The following is a 27,570-nucleotide window of genomic DNA, read 5'->3' as shown; positions in this document are numbered from 1 at the left end:
AAAAGTGTTCACCTACAGGTGATATGGTGCTTTTGTCTTGTCTTTTATCATTTTTCTGTGTGAGTTCATTCGAGAGCATAGTGATTGTCTCATTTCACGAAAATAGTTGTTGTTGGAATATTTAGTGCTCTAGATGAGGTACATCATACGCTGTAATAGGCATGTATAGGACCCATAGATCTTGAAAGGTGTGTTTTGGGGATATGTCTACAGCTTATGCATTTGCTCTTCTGGCAGTGGCTGGCGTGCCCTGGTCTGTGGGGACCTTGCTCCTGATAATGAGCTTGGAGAGACAGGGGAGTTGTTTGAAGGCCAGAAGAGAAGATTCAGAAAAGATTTCTTTCAGCATGAGGTCTCCGTTGAATATGGGTTGTAATTGTTTAATGACACTCCGTATGTGTTCCAGTGTGGGGTGGTAGGTGACTACTAGCGGTGTGCGGTTCGAGGGGGTTTTATTTCTGTATTGAAGCATGTTCTCTTGGGTATGTGGATGGCCTATTCCATGCTGCGTCCCAAGAAGCTAAAAAGTTTGTCCCCCTCAACAGAAGTTGGTCCAATAAAAGATATGCCCTCACCCACCTTGTCTCCCTAATAACCTAGGACCAACACAGCTACAACAACATTGCATATTTCAGAAAATAATTAACAAAGCTGCTGTGGTTTTAGGCATACCACAGAAGCATTTTAAAATGCATCTAAATACTAAGTAATATGCATTATACCATATAAAAATGTTAGTCTAGTGAATATGTAGGACATTGTAAACATTCTCTGTATGTGTATCTAAGTTGCCATATTTGCTAAGCAATCTTAATAGAATGCATTTTAAATCCTTTCTAAATTGATTCCTGTCATTTCAAACCTCACTTACTACTTTTCCCTTGTTACAGTAGTGTAACACAATGAAAAGTCATGGTAAAATAATATTGGAAGCAAGGAATTGGAGAAATTGGAAACAGTTGACAGATATTGCAGGAAATTGCCATATCTTTGAGAGATCTGTATTAAGTGTCTGTAGCATTGTGGGCCAGGGATTGTATGTATTTCCATAGGGAAGGGGCACTATGTCCGTCCAGGAACTAAGAAGAGTGGAGGGTGGTTAGGCAAATTCACTCAGGTTGTAACACCTCCAGAGAGCTAGCACCTGGAGAGGCTCATATATAGTGGTTCAGACTGGATTCTCCAGAGACTAAGGGCATAGCTACACTTGCAGATGTAGAGCACTGTGAGTTAAACCAGCCCTTGGAGAGAGCAGTAGGGAAAGCGCTGCAGTGTGTCTACACTGACAGCTGCAAGCGCACGGGCATGGCCACATTTGCAGCAGCATTGGGAGCGGTGCATTATGGGCAGCTATCCCACAGAGCACCTCTTCCCATTCTGGCGCTGTGGCTTGTGGGAAGGGGTGGGGGATGTGGGGCATTCTGGGTCCTGTCCCAACACCCTGTGATGCATCGTTTTGCATTCCAGCAATCCCTGTGCTTCCGTCCACGTTTGGCGCCACCTTTCAACCATTTTTGTACTGCGTGCTCTGTCTTCCCTTTCGTTCTGCGGGAATGGATCCCAAAGTGCTGAGGAATATGCTGATGGGTCTCGCCAGCATGTCATGTTTGGCAGTCAAGTTACTCTTTAAGCGACAAACTGACAGTGAGGAGTCTATGTTGTGTAACGCATATGACGCAAGATTGCTTGTGGCATTCACGGACATGCTTACCACCGTGGAACACCACTTCTGAGCTCGGGGAAACAAGCACTGAGTGGTAGGATCACATCATCCGGCAAAACTGGGATGACAAGCAGTGACTGCAGAATTTTCAGATGAGAAAAAGCCACTTTCATGGGACTGGGTGATGAGCTTGCCCCCACCCTGTGGCACAAGAACATGCGGTTGAGAGCTGCCCTGCCGGGGGAGAAGCGGGTGGCTATTGCAATCTGGAAGCTGGCAACTCCAGACAGCTACTGATCAGTCGCTAACCAGGTTGGAGTGGGAAAGTCAACCATTGGAATCGTGTTGATTCAAGTTTGCAGAGCCATTAATCACATCCTGCTCAGAAGAACCGTGACTCTGGATAACGTGCATGACGTGGCTGGCTTTGCACAAATGGATTTCCCTAACTGCGGAGGGGCGATAGATGGGATGCATATTCCAATTCTGGCACCAGCCCACCTAGTCTCAGAGTACATTAACCGGAAATGGTATTTCTCTATGGTTCTCCAGGCACTCATGGATCACCGTGGGTGTTTATTGACATTAATGCAGGCTGGCCCAGAAAGGTGCATGACGCACGCATCTTTCGGAACACTGGCCTGTTCAGGAAGATGCAAGTTGGGACTCTTTTCCCAGACCAGAAGATCACTGTAGGGGAAGGCAAAATGCCAACTGTGATTTTTGGAGACCTCGCTTACCTTTTCATGCTGTGGCTCCTGAAACCCTACGCAGGGAGCCTTAACAGCAGCAAGGAGCAGTTCAACAACAGGCTGAGTTGGTACAGAATGACTGCGTGGAGTGTGCTTTTGGCCATTTAAAGGGCCACTAGTGTTCTCTGTGTGGGAAGCTGGACCTGGCCAATGACAACATCCCCGCGGTTATATCCGTGTGCTGTACCCTCCATAACCTTTGTGACGGGAAGAGTGAAAGATTCACTCAGGCATGGAACTTGGAGGCTCAACACCTGGAGGCTGAATTTGAACAGCCAGAGAGCAGGGCTATTGGAGGGGCCCAGCACAGGGCTGCAAGAATTAGGGATGCCTTGACGGAGCAATCTGAGGCTGAAAGCCACCAGTAATGTTTGGTGCCCTGCACGGGAGTAGGAATCTGTTTGCTACACTGACTTGCAGTGCCTGTTGCTTTCCTGGGCTAAAGTATCTTTTAATTAATACAATAATAAAGAATGTTTTCAAAGCCAAAAAAGCCATTTATTGAAAAGAAACACAATGGCTCAATCACAGATTTGAGTATGTCCTGTTTTCATACTCCCCTTCCTGTCTGGAGTGCTGCACTTCAGGATGGCTATACTGCATGGTGATGGGGGTTGAGTGCAGTGGATAAGGGTCGTTTGCAGGGCTGGGTGGTGAAGCTCCAGGTGTTGGAGGCAGCTGGTGGTGATAAGAACCCAGATGTTAGGTAAAGTGGGTTGGAGGTGACATGGGGGCACAAGGAAAAGAGTTTTGGGACAAGGGCTGCGGGAGAGGGGACAGATGGTTGTGCTCCACCTGCATGACTACGAGCACCTGGAATGAGTCTGCTTGGCATTCCATAATGCTCATCAGCCACTTTTGGTGCCGGCACTCCACATTCTGCTGGCGGAACCTCCTTTTGCTCTCCCTCCACTCTTGCACTTTTTGATTATCGTGAAGGGACTGATGCATTACTTCATGCAGCATGTCCTCTTTGCCTCTACATGGCCTCTTCCTAATTCTTTGGAGTCTTGTGGCCGGTGATAACATGGACGGACGGCTGAGATCTCAAGGTTACATCTGTAAAGGCAAAATGCAACACTTAACAGAGGCAGCATTGTTTACACCAGACAGAGCAATGATTCGCCCATACTTAAAGATAAGCACAGCCTAAACAAGAGCAGAATTTGCCTGTCCCAAAGCGAGCGCACATAACCCACAGGAGCCCCAAATTGGTGAGTAAGCACAGAGTTGAGTGGGACTGATTGTTTCACTGCCGTACTGTCCTCTGGGGCTCTATACCTTGAGGAGAGCCAACAGCTGCAGGGGGCCCCTATACTGAACACTGTCCCCACATTTTCAACAGGAATTTGTCCTGGAAGATATCTCACTGCTGATGGTGACCTGGGAAGCAAGGGAGGGTCTTCTACTACAATGCGGCTTCCACCCTGGCCCATATGCAGCTTGCCAGTGTGCAGCAATGGTGTGTTTACCCCCCGCCCCCCACGGCACAGTGGTGCAGAGATGTTAGCCTGACTGGGACAAGGAGCACAGTAGCACTCCCAAGGAACTTGCACAAGCGCATTGCACAGCTTCTGCATGAGACCTTTGAAGAAATCACTGAGGCGGACTACCGTGATGTGAGAGAGCACATCAACGTCCTATTCCACATCTAGGCATGCATACAGCCCTAACCCTCCTCGCCCCAAGAGCCTGCACCGAATAACTTCCTTCCCAAAATAAAAGCCACTTACCGGGCACGTCCTCTGGTTTTTATCCTTCCCCAAGCACCGGCCACTGCGACTGGCTACCTTCCTCCTGGCTTAAGAACGGCTCCTGGCTGCATGCATCTAAGGATGATGGGGTGTCTTCCTCCTCCTCAGCACCCTCACTCCTGCTTTCCTCCTCCTCCTGCTGCCTTGTTGAACTGGACTCTGAAGTGTCCATGATGGTCTTCAGAGTGGAGGTGGGGTCACCCCCAAGTATTGCATCCAGCCCTTTGTAGAAACAGCAGGTTATGGGGGTAGCACCGGAGTGGCGGTCTCCCTCGCAGACTTTGTGGTAGGCACTCTGCAGCTCCTTCACTTTAACACTGCACTGAAGTGCGTCCCGGTCATGGCCCCTTTCCATCATGTCCCTTGATACCTTCAGGCAGATATCTTAATTCCTATGGCTGGAGCAGAGCTGGGACTGGACAGCTTCCTCCCCGCAAACACTGAGGTCCAGCACCTCGCCATTGCTCCATACTGGGGATGGCCTGGCATGTGGAGGCATGGTCACCTGGAAAGATTCGCTGAGAGCTCTCTATGCCTGGCTGAGCAAACAGGAAGGGGATTATCAAAATTCCCAGAGAATTTAAAAGGTGGGTCTGATGGTTGGTCACCTGAGGGCAGGGCAGTAGAGTTCAAAGTGATGACCAGAGTGGCTAGCACAGGCATTGTGGGACACTTCTGGAGGCCGATCAGAGTACACTAACAGACCACAGCGTCCACACTGGTGCTGAGGCGCTCCAGTTAGGGTGCACCAAGCATTATGCCTCTCATGGAGGTGGATTACCAGGAGTTTTCCAGCTGCTGAGTCAGACCACTCTACGTGCCTTGCCAATATGGACGTGTCATGAGTTAGGGCGGCCAAGGCTGCTTTAATGCACTCTAACTCGCAAGCGTAGCCATGCCCTAACAGACAAAGAAAGGACTTTTGGATAAATAGCCTGAGTTTAAACTGACCCAGGTCCTTCTTTCTGATACAGCAACAGAGAACTTTCTGTCCGAGCGGGAACCCCAATCCTTAGGGAAGGGTTGAAAGGACTGACACCTGCCAGAGCATGAGATTTGGAACTGGGGTGACCTCTGGTAAGCTTTTTAGTATGTGTTTAGGTTCCTATATTTTAATTTTTCTCTGTAATGCTTTAATCTTAAGAATAAATATGCTTCCTTGTAAAGGGATGCATGTGTGGTATCCTGTAACTGGGCAATTACATGGTCATAGCCTTTGGAGAGAATAGCCTTTTAGGGACTAACAGTACAGGCAGGGAACTATGCAGCCTGAAAACTCCCCCAGTTAGGAGCGGGAGAGGTACAAGCACAAGAGAGGTAACAGCTGAGAACCAGGAGCATAAGAGAGTGTCCTTGCTAGACCATGGCAGGGAATACAGGTGTAGCTAAGAACATAAGAATGGCCATACTGGGTCAGACAAATGGTCCATCTAGCCCAGTATCCTGTCTTCTGACAGTTGCCTATGCCAGGTGCTTCAGAGGGAATGAACAGAACAGGGCAATTACTGAGTGATCCATCCTGTCTTCCACTCCCAGTTTCTGGTAATCAGAGGTTATGGATGCCCAGAGCATGGGGTTGCATCCCTGACCATCCTGGCTAATAGCCATTGATGGACCTATCCCCCATGAACTTATCTAATTTTTTTTAACCCACTTATATTGTTGGTATTCACAACATCTCCTGGCAACAAGTTCCACAGGTTGACTGTCTGTGTAAAGAAATACTTCCTTTAGTTTGTTTTAAACCTATTGCCTATTAACTTCATTGGGTGACTCCTGGTTCTTGTTATGTGAAGGAATAATTAACACTTTTTCTCCATGCCATTTGTGATTTGATAGACCTCTATCATATCCCCCCTTATCTGTTTTCCAAGCTGAAAAGTCCGTCTTTTTAATCTCTCCTTTATATGGAAGCCGTTCATACCCTTAATCATGTTTGTTGCCTTTCTCTACTTTTTCCATTTCAAAAATCTTTTTTGAGATAGGGAGACCAAAACTACCCACAGTATTCAGGGTGTGAGAATACCATGGATTTATACGGAGGCATAGGCGCCAACTTCCCCTCTAGACTCATAGATATTAAGGTCAGAAGGGACCATTATGATCATCTAGCCTGATCTCCTGCACAATGCAGGCCACCGAATCTCACCTACCCACTCCTGCAATAAACGTCTCACCTATGTCTGAGCTATTGAAGTCCTCAAATGATGGTTGAAAGACTTCAAGGTGCAGCGAATCCTCCAGCAAGTGACCCATGCTACAGAGGAAGGTGGAAAAACCCCCAGGGTCTCTTCCAATCTGCCCTGGAGGAAAACTCCTTCCTGACCCCACATATGGCAATCCGCTGAACCCTGAGCACGTGGGCAAGATTCACCAGCCAGATACCCAGGAAAGCATTCTCTGTAGTAACTCAGATCCCACCCCTTCTAACATCCCATCACAGGCCACTGGGCCTATTTACCATGAATAGTTAAAGATCAGTTAATTGCCAAAATCATGTTATCACAGCATACCATCTCCTCCATAAACTTATTGAGTTTAATCTTGAATTCAGATATGTCTTTTGCCCCCACTGCTTCCCTTGGAAGGCTGTTCCAGAACTTCACTCCTCTGATGGTTAGAAACCTTCGTCTAATTTCAAGTCTAAACTTCCCGATAGCCAGTTTATATCCATTTGTTCTTGTGTCCACATTGGTACTGAGCTTAAATAATTCCTCTCCCTCTCTGGTATTTATCCCTCTGATATATTTATAGAGAGCAATCATATCAACCTTCTTTTGGTTAGGCTAAACAATCCAAGCTCCTTGAGTCTCCTTTCATAAGACAGGTTTTCCATTCCCCGGATCATCCTAGTAGCCCTTCTCTCGCCAGGGGTGCTCAATCCCGCCCTTCAACCCTTCCCCCAAGTCCCTGTCCTGCCTCTTCCCCACCATCTCCCCTGAGTACACCCCATCCCTGCTTCTTGCCCTCTCTCCCAGAGCTTTCCACACTACGAAACAGCTGTTAGCAGTGCGTGGGAAGCGCTGGGACAGAGGGGGAGGAGTTGGTCAGCGAGGTTGCCAGCAGGTGAGACAGTGATGACAGGCAGTGAGAGCCAGCAGGTGAGAGACACCAGCAGCACCCACTAATTTTTCTCTGTGGGTGCTCCAGGACTGGTATTATGATATGTACTGTCTTATCTATTCATATGGTTCCTAACATTGTGTTTAGCCTTTTTGATTGCCACTGTGAATAGAGCAGATGTTTTCAGAAAGCTATCCACAATAACTCCAATTACTATATAATATTCTATAATAAAAATTGGCTGAGTGATAACAGCCAATTTATATAACAAAAACACAGAAGATTAGGGTTGGAAGAGACCTCAGGAGGTCATCTTGTCCAATCCCCCACTCAAAACGGGACCAACCCCAACTAAATCGTCCAAGCCAGGGATTTGTCAAGCTGGGCCTTAAAAACCTCTAAGGATGGAGATTCCAACTCCTCCCTACACAACCCATTCCAGTGCTTCACCACCCACCTAATGAAATAGTTTTCCTAATATCCAATCTAGACCTTCCCGCCACTGTAACTTGAGACGAGTGCTCCTTGTTCTGCCCCATCCCTCTAATAATTTTTGTTCCCCTCCCTTAGACTCCAATTTGTCCACAACCTTTCTGTAGCAGGGCGGCCCAAAACTGGATGCAATACTCCAAATGTGGCCTCACCAGTACCAAATAGAGGGGAATAATCACTTCCCTCAATCTGCTGGCAATGCTCCTATTAATGCAACCCAATATGCCATTAGCCTTCTTGGCAACAAGGGCACATTGTTGACTCGTATCCGGCTTCTTGTCCACTGTAATCCCCAGGTCCTTTTCTGCAGAACTGCCGCTTAGCCAATCAGTCCCCAGCCTGTAGCAGTGCATGGGATTCTTCCATCCTACATGCAGGACTCTGCCCTTGTCCTTGTTGAACCTCATCAGATTTCTTTTAGCCCAATCCTCCAATTTGTCTAGGTCACTCTGGACCCTATCCCTACCCTCCAGTGTATCTACCTCTTCCCCCAAACATAGTCATCTGCAAACTTGATGAGGGTGCAATCCATCCCATCAACCAGACCATTAATAAAGATGTTGAACAAAACTGGCCCCAGGACAGACCTCTGGGGCACTCCACTTGATACCAGCTGCCAGCTAGACATCGAGCCATTGATCACTACCCACTAGATCAATGATTTAGCCAGCTTTCTATCCACCTATCTCATCCAATCCATACTTTTGTAACTTGCTGGCAAGAATGCTGTGGGAGACCACAACAAAAGCTTTGCTAAAGTCAAGGTATATCACACCCACCGCTTTCCCCATATGCGCACAGCCAGTTATCTCCTCATAGAAGACAATCAGGTTGGTCAGGCATGACTTTCCCTTGGTGAATCCATGCTGACTCTTTCTGATCACCTTCCTCTCCTCCAAGTGCTTCAAAATGGATTCCTTGTGGACCTGTTCCATGACTTTTTTTTTTTTTCCAGGGACTGAGGTGAGGCTGAGCAGTATGTAGTTCCCTGGATTCTCCTTTTTCCCTTTTTTAAAGAAAGGCACTACATTTTGCCTTTTTCCAATTGTCCAGAACCTGCCCCAATTGCCACAAGTTTTCAAAGATAATGGCCAAGAGCTCTCCGAACACATCAGCCAATTCCCTCAGCATCCTCTGATGCATTGGATCTGGACCCATGGACTTGTGCATGTCCAGCTTTTCTAAATAGTCCTTAACCTGTTCTTTCACCACTGATGGCTGCTCACTTCCTCCCCATACTGTGCTGCCCAGTCTAGGAGCTGACCTTGTCTGAAGACCAAGGCAAAAAAAACATTGAGTACTTCAGCTTTTTCTACATTTGTCACTAGGCTGCCTCCCCCATTCAGTAAGGGTTCCACGCTTTCCCTGACCACCTTCTTGTTGCTAATGTACCTGCAGAAACCCTTCTTGTTACCCTTCACATCCCTTACTAACTGCAACTCCAGTTGTGCTTTGGCCTTCCTGATTACACCCCTGCATGCTCGAGCAATATTTTTATACTCTTCCCTAGTTATCTGTTCAAATTTCCTTCTTGTACGCTTCCTTTTTGTGTTTAAGCTCACCAAAGATTTCACTGTTAAGCCATGCTGGTCGCCTGCCATATTTACTATTCTTTCTGCACATGGGGGATGGTTTGTTCCTGTACCCTCAATAAAGCTTCTTTAAAATACAGGGGGACTCCTTTCCCCCTCATATTAGCCCATCAGATGGGATCCAGCCCATCAGTTCCCTGAGGGAGTCAAATTCTGCTTTTCTGAAGTCCAGGGTCTGTATTCCACTGCTCTTCTTTCTTCCTTTTGTCAGGTATCCTGAACTTGACCATCTCATGGTCACTGCTGCCCAGGTTGCCACCTACTTCTACTTCCCCTACCAATTCTTCCCTGTTTGTGAGCAGCAGGTCAAGAGGAGCACGGCCCCTACTTGGTTCCTCCAGCACTTGCACCAAGAAGTTGTCCCCAGCACTCTCCAAAAATGTCCTGGATTGTTTTGTGCACTGCTGTATTGTTCTCCCAGCAGCTGTCAGGCTGATTTGAAGTCCCCCATGAGAACCAGGGTTTGTGATCTGGAACCTTCTGTTGTCCGAAGATATCCCATCATTTTGTATGTTTCATTGGGATTATATTTTCCATTGTGCACTACTTTACATTTTATCAACATTGAATTTCATCGGTCATTTTGTTTCCCAGTCACTCAGTTTTGTGCCAGCCGGGGTCAAACTCTCAGCCTTGGCCAGCACTACAGCGGAACTCTCAGCCCTGGCTGGAGCTCTGAGCCCAGAGCCCCTCCACTGTTCTGACCCTTCCACCCGTGGCCCTGTCCATAGCCCCGTCTATGGACCCACCCCATTCTGCCCCAACTCTGCCTCTTCCCCTGAGGCCCCACCCTTGCTTGTTCCATGGCCCCAGGACCATAGTGGGGAGCAAGAGCTCCTCCAGCCCCAGGGCCATGGCAGGGGAAAACTTTTCCAGGGGCCCTAAATCCACCACGACCCCCCCTTCCTGGCAGCAAGAGGTTAGGGGAGACTTAGCCTCCCCCAGCCTCCATTACATGCCTCCCATAATTTCACCCATATTTTTGTGGCTTGGTGGGAATTTTGCTTGGTCACACACTACTAGTTTTTTAGAGTTACATTACTCTCTCTTTCATGTAATGATTCAACTACTAAGATCTTGATCCTACAAACACTTATGAACATGCTTAAAGTCAATTGGACTGCTCATGTACTTAGTTATTGGAACAGGTCACATGAGTAAAGTTAAGCATGTGCTTACTGAATTGGGACCCCCATACAGCCCTTTTCTTAGTTCTGGCTTTCTCAGTTCAGAGTGTTCTAGAACATGACTTTTTCAATACTTTAAAAAAAACCCACTTATAGTACATGTCTTTAGAGCATAAGAAAAGATGGGGAGGTTTTAATTTCTCAGTGGAGCAGGTAACAGTTTAGGAGAAAAAAGCACACAGGCTTTATATATATATAATTTAGTTAGTACAGGTTCTTTCTGCAGTAACTACACTGCACCCCATGCAACCATTAAAAAAATTTAATCTTTTGCACCATCATGCTTAAGTATCAGTGCGTCACATTGCACCAATTTTAATCAAACTTATTTTTCCCCCAGTAAATTGGTCCTGTGCTCCTCTGTCTGTTATGTGAACTGTACAAAATACTTTGAGATTTTAATCCCTGCAACAGAAGTAAAGAAAAACAATATTATATATATTGTATTTTTATTATTGAAGCATTTGTCACTGTTCAGGTTGCAACAATCATTCTATTCTAAGCCTTACTTTGCCTCAAACTATAACCTTTGGTAGGAATGAACTATTATTCTGATTTATATTTTTTTGTTTACACTATTAGGAGAAAAGAAATAGCTACATTTTCCAAACGCTAGAATAAAGAAGTTGCACATGCAAAGCAACCACCACCAACCCTCCTCAGAAATTTGAAGAAAAGCTTTTCATTTTTTTTTCCTTCAGCCCTCTCTCTCTCTCTCTCCTCCAAAAAGGAAAACTGTCAAATTCTTCAAGCATTATTTGGCTAGATCCCCAAACTAGGTAAAAGGTAGTTTTACTGTTAAACACACTGGTGCATTTTTGCTAAGGGTATGTTTACACTGCAAACATAAGTCAACCTATATTAGGTTGACTTACAGCCACTGCAGTAGTGCATATCTACACTACCCTGCTTGGGTCAGTGCTGCGCATCCTGACCGAGAGTGTTTTCACCAACCTAAGAGGGGCACTGTGAAGAGCTGAGAGCCCTGTGTCTCAGATCTGCTGGCAGCTCCCTGCCAGGAGCCTGGCTGACCCACAGGCTCCTTCTGCTCCCCGTTCCCCACCAGGAGTGGGGGGAAGCTGCCTGGGGCTTCTCACCCCCTACCACATTCCCTGCCAGGCATAGGGGGGAAGCCACCCAGGGCTTCTCACCACTGGGGAGCAGGGTCCAGCTGCCATGGCTTCTCAACCCCTCCACCTGCTCCCCACAGGGAGCCAGGCAGCTCACCCAGCTGTGAAATTGACAAGATTGCCTGACTCCCAGCTGGGAGTAGTGTCTGAAGCCCCCCAGGTTCTTCACGCTGGCTCCCAGCCAGAAGCCGTCCAGCTCCCTAGGGGAGCAGGGGCTTTCTTGTCAATTTCACAGCTCCTGCTGTGAAATTGACAAGAAAGCCAATGTAAAGGAGACAGTGACTACAGATACTGCCTCGCCCCAACTACACCAACATAAGCCTTACACCACTTGTGGAGGTGGAGTTAGTATGTCAGTGTAGTATGGCACTTACATTTGTGGGAGGAAGGCTGTAGTATAGACACTGACATAATTAGGTCAACATAAGCCAAGTATCAGAGTAGCAGCCGTGTTAGTCTGTATGTATGCTCATCAACCACAGTAGTACCATTATTGTAGGTTGGCTTCAAGCTGTTTAGAGCAGGAGATGCTGAACAAAACCTAAATTAAAAGCAGAATGGGATCATCACAAAGGGCTGGTCTACACTACACAGTTGGTTGACTGATGCACCTGATTCGGTGGCTAGAAGAATGGCGTTAGCCATATCCATAAGGTGGGCATTGGGGCTGCTGTCCTCTGGCCTGGCCGCACTGATCCAGCAGTCCATCCAGGGCCTCCCCTTCAAAGGCACCGCCCTATTTTCAGATCAAACTGACAGTAGCCTGCATGGACTAAAAGATTCTAGGGCTACTCTGCGCTCTCTGGGCCTTTATACCCCTGCGGCCTCAAGGAAGTGCTTCAGGCCTCAACAGCCTCAAAGATTCAGGGGCCAACCCAGGGCCGAGTCCTATAGACCCTGGAGGTGCTTCAAGCCCCTGCCCTTCCTTCAATACCCAGTCGCTTCGACCCAATCAGGCTCTAGCCATTGCTCCCCAGGAAATAAGCAGGCATTTTTAAGGTGTGCCCAAGGGCAACTTCCAAGTCTTCAGCCAGGATCCAACCTATTATTTTCGGACTGTCCATTGCCCTACCTCCCTTCCTGGGCCACTATAACATCAGACCAGTGGGTGCTCAGCACTGTAGCAGTGAGATATACCCTCCAATTTATTTTTATCCCTCCTTCCTATCCCCCATCCACATCCCTCTTCAGGGACCCTTCTCACAAGCAACTGTTCATTCAGGAAGTACAAGACCTCCTACAGGAAGGGGGGAAAGGTTTTTACACCCATTACTTCCTCATACTGAAGGCCAAAGGGGGTCTATGACGCATCCTGGACCTGCAAGGCCTCAACAAATATCTCAAGAAGTTGAAGTTCCACATGGTCTCTCTGGCCTCCATCATCCGCTTCCTGGAGATTGGTATGCGGCCCTCAACTTAGGACGCATATTTCCACATTTCTGTCTTCTGTGGCCACAGAAGATTCCAAAGGTTTGTGGTCAGTCACTACCTGTTTGCAGTGCTTCTGTTTTTGGCTTAACAGCACCAAGAGTGTTTACAAAATGTATGGCCGTAGTTGCAGCTTACCTCAGGCAACAGGGTATTCAGATCTACCTGTACCTTGACAATTGGCTCATCAAGGATCACTCAAAGGCACAAGTCCAACATAGCATTGCGGTCATGTAAGCCACCTGCCATGCACTGGGTCTGTTGATAAATGAACAAAAATCAGCGCTGGTCCTGGTACAGAGGATAGAGTTTAGCGGGGCAGTCCTCAACTCTACCCGAATCAGAGCTTTCCTGAGAGATTCCGAGCAACTTCAGATCTGATTGCCCGAGTCTCCACTCACCACAGCCCAAGTATGCCTCAGACTGCTGGGGCACATAGCAGCATGCACCTATGTAGTTCAGCATGCAAGACTGCATCTCAGACCACAACACTTTACTTCCCAGCCAGGCATCACTTGGACAAGATCCTCAAAATCCCACCACAAACTCTTACCTCCCTGGTACGGTAGCTGAAACCGTACTATATAACAAAAGGGGTTCAGTTTGCGGCTCCATGACTTATGGGGTTCCTGGTGTTGGATGTGTCGGACTTGGGGTGGGGAGATCTTATTGCACCTCAGAACCCAGGGCCTGTGGTCCCAAGAGAAGCTGTTGTTACATATAAACATCAGAGAACGCGGGGACATCTTGCCCGGCTTGTGAAGTGTTCCTTCCCCAGCTATCTGGAAAAGTGGTACAGGTATTGATGGACAACACAGCATCAATGTTTTACGTCAACAAACAGGGGAGCACGGTCGCCAGCCCTCTAACAAGAGTCCCTTCACCTGTAGGACTTCTTTACCCAGCATGCTCTCCATCTGGAAGCTGCGCACCTTCCAGCAGTCCAGAATGCTTTAGCAGATCACCTCAGCAAGTCTTTCTCCTCCTGCCACGAGTGGTCCCTCCATCTGGAGGTTGCCCACACCATCTTCCAGAAGTGGGGAAACCCCAGGTGGACCTGTTCACTACCAAAAAAACCAGTGTGTCACCGGTTTTGTTCTCTACATGGCTTTGACAAAGGCTTGCTTTCAGATGCCCTTCTCCTGTAATGGGGAAGCTACCTCATGTGTGGCTTTCTGCCAGCCCCCCTCATTCACAAGACACTCCTGAAGTTCAAGAGGGAACAGGCATGAGTCATTGCTCCACCGTGGCCCCTTCGCCAGCGTTGTTTCGGCATGCTCATGGACTTAGTGGTGGTAACCCCACAGGTGCTCCTAAACCACCTGGGCGTACTCTTGCAGGACCACGGATAGCTGCTGCACCCGAACCTTGCCTCCCTGCACCTGACAGCATGGATGCTGCATGGCTAAGCCTCAAGGAGTAGGCCTGCTCCACACATAGAATCATAGATGACTAGGGTTGGAAGAGACCTCAGGAGGTCATTAATCCAACCCCCTGCTCAAAGCAGGACCAACCCCAACTAAATCATCCCATCCAGGGCTTTCTCTAGCTGGGCCTTAAAAACCTCTAAGGATAGAGATTCCACCATCTCCCTAGGTAACCCATTCCAGTGCTTCACCACCCTCACAGTGAAATAGTTTTCCTAATATCCAACCTAGACCTTCCCCCACTGAAACTTGAGACCACTGCTCTTTGTTGTGTCATCTGCCACCACTGAGAACAGCCTAGCTCCATCCTCTTTGGAACCCCCCCTCAGGTAGTTGAAGGATGCTATCAAATCCCCCGTCACTCTTCTCTTCTGCAGACTAAATAAACCCAGTTCCCTCAGCCTCTCCTCATAAGTCATGTGTTCCATCCCTCTAATAATTGTTGTTCCCCTCCATTGGACTCTCCAATTTGTCCACATCCTTTCTGTAGTGGGGGGCCCAAAACTAGATGCAATACTCCAGATGTGGCCTCACCAGTGCCAAATAGAGGGGAATAATCACTTGCCTCCATCTGCTGGCAATGCTCCTATTTAATGCAGCCCAATATGCTGTTAGCCTTCTTGGCAACAAGGGCACACTGTTGACTCATATCCAGCTTCTTGTCCACTAATCCCCAGGTCCTTTTCTGCAGAACTGCTGCTTAGCCAGTTGGTTCCCAGCCTGTAGCAGTGCATGGGATTCTTCTGTCCTAAGTGCAGGACTCTGCACTTGTCCTTGTTGAAGCTCATCAGATTTCTTTTGGCCCAATCCTCCAATTTATCTAGGTCACTCTGGACCCTATCCCTACCCTCCAGCGTATCTACTTCTCCACCCAGCTTGGTGTCATCCGCAAACTTGCTGAGGGTGCAATCCATCCCATCATCCAGGTCATTAATTAAGATGTTGAATAAAACTGGCCCCAGGACCAACCCCTGGGTCACTCCGCTTGATACCGGCTGCCAACTAGACATCAAGCTGTTAATCACTACCCATTGAGACCGACTATCTAGCCAGCTTTCTATCCACCTTATAGTCCATGCATCCAATCCATACTTTTGTAACTTGCTGGCACGAATACTGTGGGAGACTGTATCAAAAGCTTTGCTAAAGTCAAGTCTTTAAGGTGCCACCAGACTCCTTTGTGGCTAAAGTCAAGGTATATCACATCCACTGTTTACAGAGCCAGTTATCTAATCATAGAAGGCTATCAGGTTGGTCAGGCATGACTTCCCCTTGGTGAATCCATGCTGACTGTTCCTGATCACCTTCCTCTCCTCCAAGTGCTTCCAAAATGGATTCCTTGAGGATATGCTCCATGATTTTTCCAGGGACTGAAGTGAGGGTTCCCCAGATTCTCCTTCTTCCTTTTTTTAAAGATGGGCACTATACTTGCTGTTTTCCAATCATCCACACAGATTAGGGGGAGGGATAGCTCAGTGGTTTGAGCGTTGGCCTGTTAATCCCAGGGTTGTGAGTTCAATCCTTGAGGGGGCCATTTAGGGATTTGGGGCAAAAATTGGGGATTGGTCCTGCTTTGAGCAGGGCGTTGGACTAGATGACCTCCTGAGGTCCCTTCCAACCCTGATATTCTATGATCCAAAAGGTTCTCTTGGAAAGTAGAAAACCCTCCACCAGGGCTACTTACCTGGCTAAGTGGAGGTGCTTTACCTCCTGGGCATCCAAATGGAATCTTTCTCTAGCTCAGTCATTTCTACAATCCATCCTGGAATACCCTCTTTACCTAAAGCACCAATGTCTGGCACACTCCTTGATCAAGGTGCACATGATAGCCATATTGGCTTTCCACCCTCACATCCAGGGCAGATCTGTCTTCTCGCATGCAATGGCGATTGGATTCCTTAAGGGCCTGGCTATAGACTTCCTGCAGATTCATGATCCGGTTCCCCAATGGGACCTCAACCTGCTTCTTTCTAGGCTTTCCCTTCGAGCCCCTGGTGTCCTGCTCTCTCCTGCATCTGTCGTGGAAGGTCACCTTCGTTGTAGCCATCACTTTGGCGAGACGGGTCTCTGAGATTAAGGCTCTAACCTGGGGAACCCACTTATACAGTGTTCTACAAGAACAAGGTCCAGCTGGTGCCCTCACCCAGCCTTCATGCCAAAGGTGGTATCACAGTTCCATGTCAATCAGGATATCTTCCTGTCAGCGTTCCTTCCAAAGCCTCACAATTCCAACGAGGAGAGGTGTCTGTATACTCTGGACGTCAGACTGGCTTTCTACCCAGAGCGAACCAAACCCTTCCATAGAACTACTCAACTTTTCATTGCAGTGGCTGAGAGGATGAAGGGACTCCCAGTGTCATCCCAGAGAATTTTGCCCTGGATCACATACCTGCTATTAGCAAGAAAATGCTACACCTTCGCCAATAGTGACAGTTCATTCAACAAGAGCACAGGCGTCATCAGCAGCTTTCCTGGCACGTGTCCAGATCCAGGATATTTGCAGAGCAGCAACATGGTCATCCATTCATACTAGGGATGTAAATATCATTTAAAGTTAACCATTTAAATTAAGTGTATCATTTAACTGGTTAACCGATTAAAGGGAGATGGCCTGGGGCTGCTCTGGCCGACCCGGGGTTAATGGTTAAACGGTAAGACTAATGCTTACCATTTAAAATTTTACAACCTTAGTCCATACCTTCGCAAACCACTATGCCATCATTCAGCAGGCCCGAGATGATGCTGGCTTTGGCAGAGCAGTGTTACAATCCACACGTCCGTGAACTCCTGCCCACCTTCAGAGGCACTGCTTGTGAGTCACCTGACATGGCATGGACATGAGCAAGCACTCTAAGAAGAAAAATGGCTACCTACCTCTTGTAACTGTTTTTTGAGATGTTGCTCATGTCCATTCCATGACTCTGTTGGAGTTCTGGCAAGAAGGAACTGAAGGAGGGGAGCAGCGGCACAGGCTTAGCACCCACCAGCAGTCTCCCTATCAACGCCTCTCCCTCCCCCAGTGCCTCCTCCCTGCCTGCCAGCAGGCCCTGCCAATCAGTTCCTCCCAGTGCCTGCCATCTGCCACAGATCAGCTGTTTTGCGGTGTCTGGAGGCGCTTTGAGGGGGGGAGGGAGGAGCGAGGGCAGGAAGAGGCAGGGGTGGGGTGGGGCATTGGGGGAAGAGGTGTAGTGGGATCAGGGCCTGGGCAGAGCCAAGTGAGAGCACCACCCAGCAGATTAGAAACTCAGCGCCTATGGGCGGTGGCACCCTTTTTACCAGCACGTATGTGTGCAACTTCAGAGGGTGCTCAAGCTGGCCCTACAGATACCACTGGGGGGAAAAACTTCCAGCCCCAGTGCATGTGGTGAGTATACACACTTGAGATAGAATGGACATGAGCAACACATCTCAAAGAACAGTTATGACAGGTAGGTGACTGTTTTTTTACCATCTAGACAGAACTAAACTGTCCTGTAATATAACCATGTTATTCATACTTCATAGGGATACTACTTAGGGTCAGTCAGTTTCCAACTGGAGACTGTCAAAGTAGATTAGGCTATGCATACTTTCTTGACAGAAATTCCAGTACCAAGAGGTGTTACAGCACATTCCAGTAAGTTTAAGATGGCCTCAAATGCATATCTTTACCAAGTTGGAGGCAGACAGGCTGTGCACAAGCTACAATCAACACTGCTATCCAGAAAGTTCTATAATGGACATGTTTCCCCTATACTCTGGGTTGGTGGAGGCAATGATCTCCAAGAATGTGAGTTACTAAAATAAATAACAATTCTATCCACAAATATCTTAAATTCCTAAATGAGCACTGTGATGTTCTGTAGCTCGGGGGAACACCCAGCACTCCCATGTTCATTCTTATAATATGATTGTGTAGTATCTAATGCAAAGTTTGTCATGTTGGGTGTCTTCGGAAGTCTCATGATGTACTGAGCATTGTTATAGTAATCTTATAGGCTGTAACCTCCATGTATATAATTATGAAGCTGAAAATGTGTCCTCATGGCTTAAAGCAAGCCCAGTCAAAAACTCTTCAGAAGCAGTTCACACCTCATCAGGGCATGTATGGGACAAACTCAGCCCAGCCTCATAGGAATAAAGGACACTGGCTTAGGCAACAACAAAGGATCTGTTGGACTCTCGAGTGAGTCACTCCCTTCCTTTGGTCAGTTTTGGACTGCAGTGAGGTAATGGTCACCTGACTCTAAAGGGTGGGGGCAAAGCCAAGAGGGAAGAAAGGACATGATAAAAGGGAGAGATGTATGTGATGCTCTTCCTCTCTCTTCCACCTCCATCTTCAGCCATTACCACCAAGTGACTGAAGCACTGATCAAAGGCGAGAGCCTGGCTGAAGAGCAATCAGCCAGCCTCTAGTGAGAAGCATCTAAGTTTGTAAGGGCATTCAAAGTGTTAAGATCAGCTTAGAATGCGTTTTGCTTTTATTTCATTTGACCAAATGTGACTTGTTATGCTTTGTCTTATAATCACTCAAAATCTATCTTTGCAGTTAATAAAGGTATTTGTTTATTCTACCTGAAGCAGTGCATTTGGTTTAAAGTGTGTCAGAGACTCCCCTTGGCATAACAAGCCTAGTACATATCAATTTCTTTGTTAAACTGATGAACTCATATAAGTTTGCAGCGTCCAGCAGGCATAACTGAACACTGCAAGATGGAGGTTCCTAGGGTTGTGTCTGGGACCGGCGATATTGGCTAGTGTCATTCGGTTGCACAATCCAAGGAGCAGTTTACATGCCAAAGGCTGTGCGTGAACCACCCAGGATTGGGGGTTCTCACAGCACAGCAGGGTAAGGCTGGCTCCCAGAGTCAAGGATTGGAGGGACTGAGCAGATCACCAGTCCAGATAACAACACCAGAGGGGAACATCACAAGCACAAATATAGAAATCTAAACACACTCATACAGTTTATAGAAAAAAATTTACAGATGGATTTATGTACTGAAAACTTAAAGCATTAAAGTACTTAACATTTAAACACAATAAGCTCTTAGCTATGACCCAGAATCCTCCCAAGTTCTTCAAAAATTTAAATAGCTGAATATGCTCACATCTATAGGATCAGTGCACTGGATGTAAGAATTTCTCAATCAAGTCCTTAAAGTTGAAAAAAAAAAAAGTTTGTTATGCTATCTCAGCCATAATTGCTTTGTTTATAAAAATAGTGAGGGTTTAAGGAGCTCCGTAGTAGTAGGGACTCCTTTCTTGTATAGTTTTTTCTTAAACTGGGAAATTCCTACTCTAAAAATCTTCATTAAGTTAAGGTTAGTGGACTAGTTAAGGTTGTTAAAGTGATAACTATAACCTGTACACAAACTATATAAACAAGAACATTTATAATTAAATCTTGGGGAGGCATGTATAGCATCCTGCTATATTATGTATCAGCCCTGGTCTGCACTGTGGGGGGATCAATCTTAGTTAAGCAACTTCAGCTATGTGAATAACGTAGCTGAAGTTGTCATACTTAGATTGACTTATCATGGTGTCTTCACTGCAGTGAGTTGACTGCTGCCGCTCCCCCGTCGACTCTGCCTGCGCCTCTCATGGAGGTGAAGTATAGGAGTCGACGGGAGAATGCTCAGGGGTTGATTTATCGTGTCTAGACTAGACACAATAAATCGATCCCCGCTGGATCGATCGCTGCCCGCCGATCCGGGCAGTTTTAGTTTTGTGTAGTCCCAGACAACAAAATCCACTAAAGGAACTTATATAAAAAGTACACTCAAATTTCCCACCTCCAGTTATGCAAAAACCCAGCCTTTCGAAGCTATACCCTGAGGAGTAGGCCTTTGTCTGCTGATCACCTGTTATATAATGCCAAGATTAAGGGCCCAAACTACATAAAGGAAAGTGTAAACTATTCATGGTGGATCTAGTTCTGAATCTGAGACAGTTAAGAGCTTGTAACCACAGGGAACCTCCTCTTTCCTCTCCCCACCACCCCCATTGTGGGATTTGAAGGACTGACACTTACCATATCCCCATGTTGGCACTGGGGAGATCTCTAATAAGCTTTTAGTATGTGAGCAGGTTTTTATTGTTTTTAATACATTTTCTCTGTAATGCTTTCACCTTAAGAATAAATGTGCTTGCTTATAAAGAGCTTGTGATAATTTGTATTGCAGCCTATTACAGCTATTCATAGTTTTTGGAGAGAAAGCAAAGTGCAAATGCAGGTCTGTTTAAGTAGTCTGGCTTGCTGGGATTATCACAGCATAGGCAGTGAAACATGCAGCCTGAAAAAACCCATCAGGAGGAGTGAGAAACATGGGTCTCTACCTAAAAGAGGTGACGGCTGAGGACCCGGGAGCCAAGAATGAGTGCCCTGGGTGGACCACAGAGGGGAAATACAGGAGTAGTTGCTTGAACTGTGACATAACCCATGCACTTTTTTTTTTTCTGAGGGATGCTAAATGTGACAATAAGGTACTGAATATATAATAACTGGGAAAAATTTCCTATATCCAGAAAGAATAGTCTAGGGGTTAGGGCCCTAGACCTGGATCTAAGTTCCTGCTCCACTACAAACTTCCTGCATAACCTTTGGCAAATTACTTAGTATATTCCTGCCTCAGTTCCTGATCTGTAAAATGGGGATAACATTGCCCTACCTCATGAGGGTCTTGTGAGGATAAATACATTAAAGACTGTGAGAAGTTCAGATACTGTCATATAAATACCTTAGACTAGTGGTTCTCAACCAGGGGTATGCAGAGGTCTTTCAGGGTGTACATCGACTCATCTAAATATTTGCCTAGTTTTACCACAGGAAACATAACAAGCACTAGCAAAGTCAGTACCAACTAAAATTTCATACACCCAAGGACTTGTTTATACTGCTCCATATACTATACACTGAAATGTAAGTACAATATTTATATTCCAATTGATTTATTTTATAATTATATGGTAAAAATGAGAAAGTAAGCAATTTTTCAGTAATAGTGTGCTGTAACACGTTTGTATTTTTATGCCTGATTTTGAAAGCAAGTAGTTTTTAAGTGAGGTGAAAGTTGGGGGGTATGCAAGACAAACCAGACTCCTGAAAGGGGGACAGTAGTCTGTAAAGGTTGAGAGGCACGGCCTTAGACAGATTTTCTACTCTTGATCTTTATGCAGTCTTCCCATTGACATCAGCGCATTATCCACTGAGTATTGAGAAAAGTACTAGCTGTAGTCTTAAATATAAACACCAAGTACCATGCTTAAAAATAGAACTGGGCCCCCTCCACAGAATGAGTTTGTCACCACCTTCCTCCCAGCCCTAGAGCAGGAGCTGAGCTATTGGCACAAACCGTGTCAGGAGCGGCGGAAGCTTCCTAATAGTGGGGGGGCCGCTGGTACCAGAACGTGCCCCCCCCCACCGCCCCTTCTCCCAAACCTCTGTCCCTATGCCACCCCTTCTCCCTGAGGCCCTGCCCCCGTGCTGCCCCTTCCACCCAAGGCCCTGCCCCTGCACCCCCCTTCCCCAGAGGCCCGGTTCCAACACAGCCTCTTCCCCCTAAGACCCTGCCCCCTCCCACCCATCAGGTCAATAAAAAGTGGAAAGGCATAGCCCTCCTCTTCTAAAAGTGTTCTGGCACACCTGAGCAGTGTGGTGATCCTCAGCACCCCTTTGGGGCTGTTGGCAGACAGACATGATTTACAGCATGAAACTACTTTGTTACATTGGGACCTAGCCAAAATGGGAATAAGTGGCTGCGTGAACTGAACAGAGACGTAACATACAGGAAGCATTCATTCTGAGAATTTGGCAGGCCTGGGGATTTATTCTAATTATTCAGAGGGAAAAAGTCACAGGATTTTAGTTGATAGGTTGGTCATCCAAGACCCCTCTGAAGTACATCCCATTTCCAGGGAGACAGCAGGGCCTATAAGCCAAAGAGATCAGAGAGTAGGTAAATTCTCTTGTTCACATAGAAGTAGCGAATAGTCTCTTTTCCTAACAGACGTGAAAAGCAATCACTCTGTGTTACACAATAGGAATAATAAAAGTAATAGTATTTGTATAATACTATACATTTATAAGCTATATACAAACTATATAAATTAATTAAATCCTCCGAATACCCAGAAAGAAAAGGAGTACTTGTGGCACCTTAGAGACTAACAAATTTATCTGAGCATAAGCTTTCGTGAGCTACAGCTCACTTCATCGGTTGCATGCAGTGGAAAATACAGTGGGGAGATTTTATACACAGAGAATTCCACCATGATTTCAACAATTTCCATCCCACCATCAACCTCAGCCTGGACCAGTCCACACAAGAGATCCACTTCCTGGACACTACAGTGCTAATAAGCGATGGTCACATAAACACCACCCTATATTGGAAACCTACTGACCACTATACTTACCTACATGCCTCCAGCTTTCATCCAGACCACACCACACGATCCAGTGTCTACAGCCAAGCTCTACGATACAACCGCATTTGCTCCAACCCCTCAGACAGAGACAGACACCTACAAGATCTCTATCAAGCATTCTTACAACTACAGTACCCACCTGCTGAAGTGAAGAAACAGACTGACAGAGCCAGAAGACTACCCAGAAGTTACCTACTACGGGACACGCCCAACAAAGAAAATAACAGAACGCCACTAGCCATCACCTTCAGCCCCCAACTAAAACCTCTCCAGCGAATCATCAAGGATCTACAACCTACCCTAAAGGACGACCCATCACTCTCACAAATCTTGGGAGACAGGCCAGTCCTTGCTTACAGACAGCCCTGCAACCTGAAGCAAATACTCACCAGCAACCACACACCACACAACAAAAACACTAACCCAAGAACCTATACTTGCAACAAAGCCTGTTGCCAACTGTGTCCACATATCTATTCAGAGGACACCATCATAGGGCCTAATCACATCAGCCACACTATCAGAGGCTCGTTCACCTGCACATCTACCAATGTGATATATGCCATCATGTGCCAGCAATGCCCCTCTGCCATGTACACTGGCAAACTGGACAGTCTCTACGTAAAAGCATAAATGGACACAAATCAGATGTCAAGAATTATAAAATTCAAAAACCAGTCGGAGAATATTTCAATATCTCTGGTCACTCGATTACAGACCTAAAAGTGGCAATACTTCAACAAAAAAAACTTCAAAAACAGACTCCAACGAGAGACTGCTGAATTGGAATTAATTTGCAAACTGGACACCATTAAATTAGGCTTGAATAAAGACTGGGAGTAGATGTGTCATTACACAAAGTAATGTGGAGCACCAGGATTTCCTTAGCTTTTACTACATCCCATGGGTTGTATAGGAGCCTCCATCCAACCCTATTCCCTCCATGCAAGGATTGTGGCCAGTGGAGGCATGTGGTCATGGACTGTGGCTATGCCCCTGCCATTTCTCTATCCCCAAACCTCCTCTGAGAACTCTCATGGAACTTGCTGTGGCCAAGCATTGCTCTGTAGCACATGGGGGCTGTGGCGTCTGTCCTCCATAATGGAACTGCAGTGGTTCCTCTGCTTTTCTGGTCCCATGCAAGACAGGTTCAGAATTTGGCCATAAGGAAAAAGTAAAACAGCTGAAGTCTAGACCTGAGACACAAGCACTGTGTTTTGGGTAGAGCATTGAACTTGCTGAACATTTCTCCAATTTCTTTTTTTCTCTGTGTTTGAGACACACTGTTACATGTTTAGAATGGATGTGTCAGTTGTGACTTTATTGGAGAGAATGAACAGAAGAGCCCCTAAAATTATGCAAGGGCTGGATAAAAGAAGTGACTTATAATGAAGGATTGAACTCAAAAAAGATTGAGAGGTGTCTTGATTAGTGTATAAATACTATCCTGGGGAGAAATACTAGGTACTAAAGGGCCCTTTAACAGAAAAAGGCATGGCAAGGACTAATGGCTAGAAGATGAAGCCAGACAAATTCAAATGAGAAAGCAGCCATAATGTAGATGGGTAACTAGGTGAAATTTAATGGCCCATGATATACAGGAAGTCAGACTATATGATCAAATGGTCCCTTCTGACCTTAAACTTTGACTCTTACAGGCCAGTTTCTCACTTGTATGTGCCAAATGAAAAAGCAGAGAACTCGTTTTACCTTGTGAGGTACAAAAATGGGTCCAACTTCTAGGCCAACAGCCATGGATTCCAGAAAGCCAAGGAGATGATGGAGGCAGGAGCACCCCCATGCTCTTGGTCAGAGCTGCAGTATAGGAGTTAACGGTCTCCCACCCACTGGCTCTTCAGCTACTTCCCACTCCTGCTGGCTAGGGAAGACAACACTACATTTCTAGCTCTGAGCTGGAATAAGCCATGTACAGACCATATATAGGTGTTCTACCACTTTGGAAGAGCCTCCTGAAAGAAGATGGCCAATGAGTGTATGATGCTCACTTTTTCAAAGACCATACCAGTCTTTAGGTGGCTCAAAATCACTGTCAAATGCTGATATCCAGCTGTGCTGTCTGCCGGTCAGAGGACCATGTCCTGAATTTCCCCCTTGTGTGCAGGAAGGCTTGTGAGAATTTTATGCAGGCCAAGCATACTGTTAACACTTAACAATCAGACCCATATTTCTCATCCTTCCTCTAAAACGGTTTGTAATAATGGACACTCTGTTTTTGTCACCCAGATTTTGCCTCAATGAATCAGTTCTCTTATCTAATTTAAAAAAATGTTTGCATAAGTCTCCCCCATCCTCGACTCCGCGTACCACCCAATCAAAGCCCCACTAATAGCACTGCAGGCTGAGCTGCGGATTTTGAAGGGGTGGGAATATTGCTCACAAAGTTGAGGGGAACTGAATGGGATCATGCATGTATCACCCGCAGCTTCCATTGGCTATTGCTGGAAGTTTAGGTGCCCGGCACCTCTGCAAATCAGGTGACTCCTATTGGTTACCTGCAGTCAGAAACTACTCTTGAAAACTCAGGTCCTAAGAAATTCATAAATAATGCAGTAGTATGAGGGACCAAAGGAAAAAAAGCACTGAAGGAATATGGGATTAATAGGGCCAGCTCTGTGTGTTTGAGGGCCCATTGTGAAAGATCTCCTCAGCTTTCTTGGAACAATCCCCACTGTTCACCCCACATTGTCCTTTGTGATGCTGCGCATCCTGGAGAAGGCAATAGTTAAAAGTACAATAGATGTGCCAATCTTAAAACTGACTGGTTTCAGAGTAGAAGCCATGTTAGTCTGTATTCGCAAAAAGAAAAAAGGAGGACTTGTGGCACCTTAGAGACTAACAAATTTATTTGAGCATAAGCTTTCATGAGGTACAGCTCACTTCATCGGATGCATTCAGTGGAAAATACAGTGGGGAGATTTATATACATAGAGAACATGAAACAATGGGTGTCTGAGGAACAGTGGGGGGAAACACTATTATCATTATAATTATTATAGAAAAACTATTTCCCCATGTTTATTCCACCCCCCACTGTTCTTCAGACATTCTTGTCAACTGCTGGAAATGGCCCACCTTGATTATCACTACAAAAGGTTCCTCCCCCCTGCCCCCGCTCTCCTGCTGGTAATAGCTCACTTTAAGTGATCACTCTCCTTACAGTGTGTATGGTAACACCCGTTGTTTCATGTTCTCTGTGTATATAAAATCTCCCCAGTGTATTTTCCACTGCATGCATCCAATGAAGTCAGCTGTAGCTCATGAAAGCTTATGCTCAAATAAATTTGTAAGTCTCTAAAGGTGCCACAAGTACTCTTTTCTTTTTGCAGATACAGACTAACACGGCTGCTACTCAGAAACCTGTCACAATTCCCAGAGTAAAGTTATATAGATACACAATATCATTCCCTTCTTTGAGGTTAAGAACAAAGTTTTTAAACTTAGGCAAGCAACTTCAAAGTTGGGTGCCTAGTACAACTAACTACATATTTAAGGACTTGGTTAAGTGGCTTGATTTTTCAGAGATTCAGAGCACCCACAAGTCTCACTGGCTTTAGTGGAAGCTACAGATACTCAACCTGATTTTCAGAGATTCTGTTTGCAGAAGTACGTGAATATGGGTTTACCTGCCTTTATTTTAACACCCAAGTTTGAAAGCTTTGACTCAAGTGACTTGTCCAAAATTACTAAGAGAACCACCATAAAAGCTGAGATTTGAATTTAGATGTACTAGGTTATCATCCTTAAGCACAAGCCCACAGGGTATGTGAAAGAGAGAGAGAATCTCATTCACAATTCAGGGAGAGGAGCTGGAGTCATTACACACATTATTTCTAGTGGTGAAATCTCTCTGATTTATAGAGTGGGCTACATTTTTTTCTGCACTACATTGAGGGGAGACTCCTTTTTGGTTACTCTGTGTGGGGGAAACTATTGAAAATACAGTGAATGGAGAATCTCGGGATTTTACATGAATGGTACTCTCTGGGATGCTTTTTTCAGAATGACTTTGTAGGGGAAGTCTCTAGATTATATGTGAGAGGGCCCCTTTTGGTCATGATGGGAAGGGGCTGTCCCCACTTCACAGTGCATATTAGAGAACTTCTTTGGAGTATTCAGTGTGGGAGAACCCCTCTAGCCTACAACTGGGAAGGAGACTCTCTCTGGTTCACATGTGGCTGTATCTATACTAGAATTTTTAAAAATCTTACTCTCTCGCCAGCATTGGCAGTTGTGACAAAGATGGGAACATTAGTATATACCATCTACCACATTTTTACTATTTAGTGTCTAACTCTGTGCGTCCTCCTCCACTTCATCCCCCCCCCCCCCAGCAATTAAAACCTAGTCAGTGTTGCAGCCCAAACCCTTGGAGTCATGTGATTACATCAAAAGGGGAAAAGTTTCTTGCCTTTATGGTTGTGAAAAGCTTGAGAACGTGAATCAAGCATAAGGGATGTAGTAATATTTGCCTGAGTCCAAAGTAAAACACTGCTTTCACGAGCTGTTTCCGTTCACCTCAAGGGGGCAGGAGACAGGTAACTGCAAGACTCACTCTCTGGAATTCCCCCCCGCACAGCTGCAGTTATGACACCGGAGCGTAGCCACTTGCTACAGACCGAGAGGTTTTCCCCTTGCAGTAAATCCACTCC

At 46.2% G+C, this 27,570-nt stretch overlaps 1 long non-coding RNA gene across 1 annotated transcript in view; it reads right to left on the bottom strand.

Moving 5' to 3' along the window:
• LOC140909572 (uncharacterized) overlaps positions 1-27,570 on the bottom strand; it is an 86,683-nt gene that overhangs the window by 58,400 nt on the left and 713 nt on the right. The gene's annotated exons all lie outside the window — the stretch shown is intronic.

Source organism: Lepidochelys kempii, chromosome 3 (assembly GCF_965140265.1).
Source record: "Lepidochelys kempii isolate rLepKem1 chromosome 3, rLepKem1.hap2, whole genome shotgun sequence".
NCBI lineage: Eukaryota > Metazoa > Chordata > Testudines > Cheloniidae > Lepidochelys > Lepidochelys kempii.
This window is presented reverse-complemented; position numbering and strand designations above follow the sequence as displayed.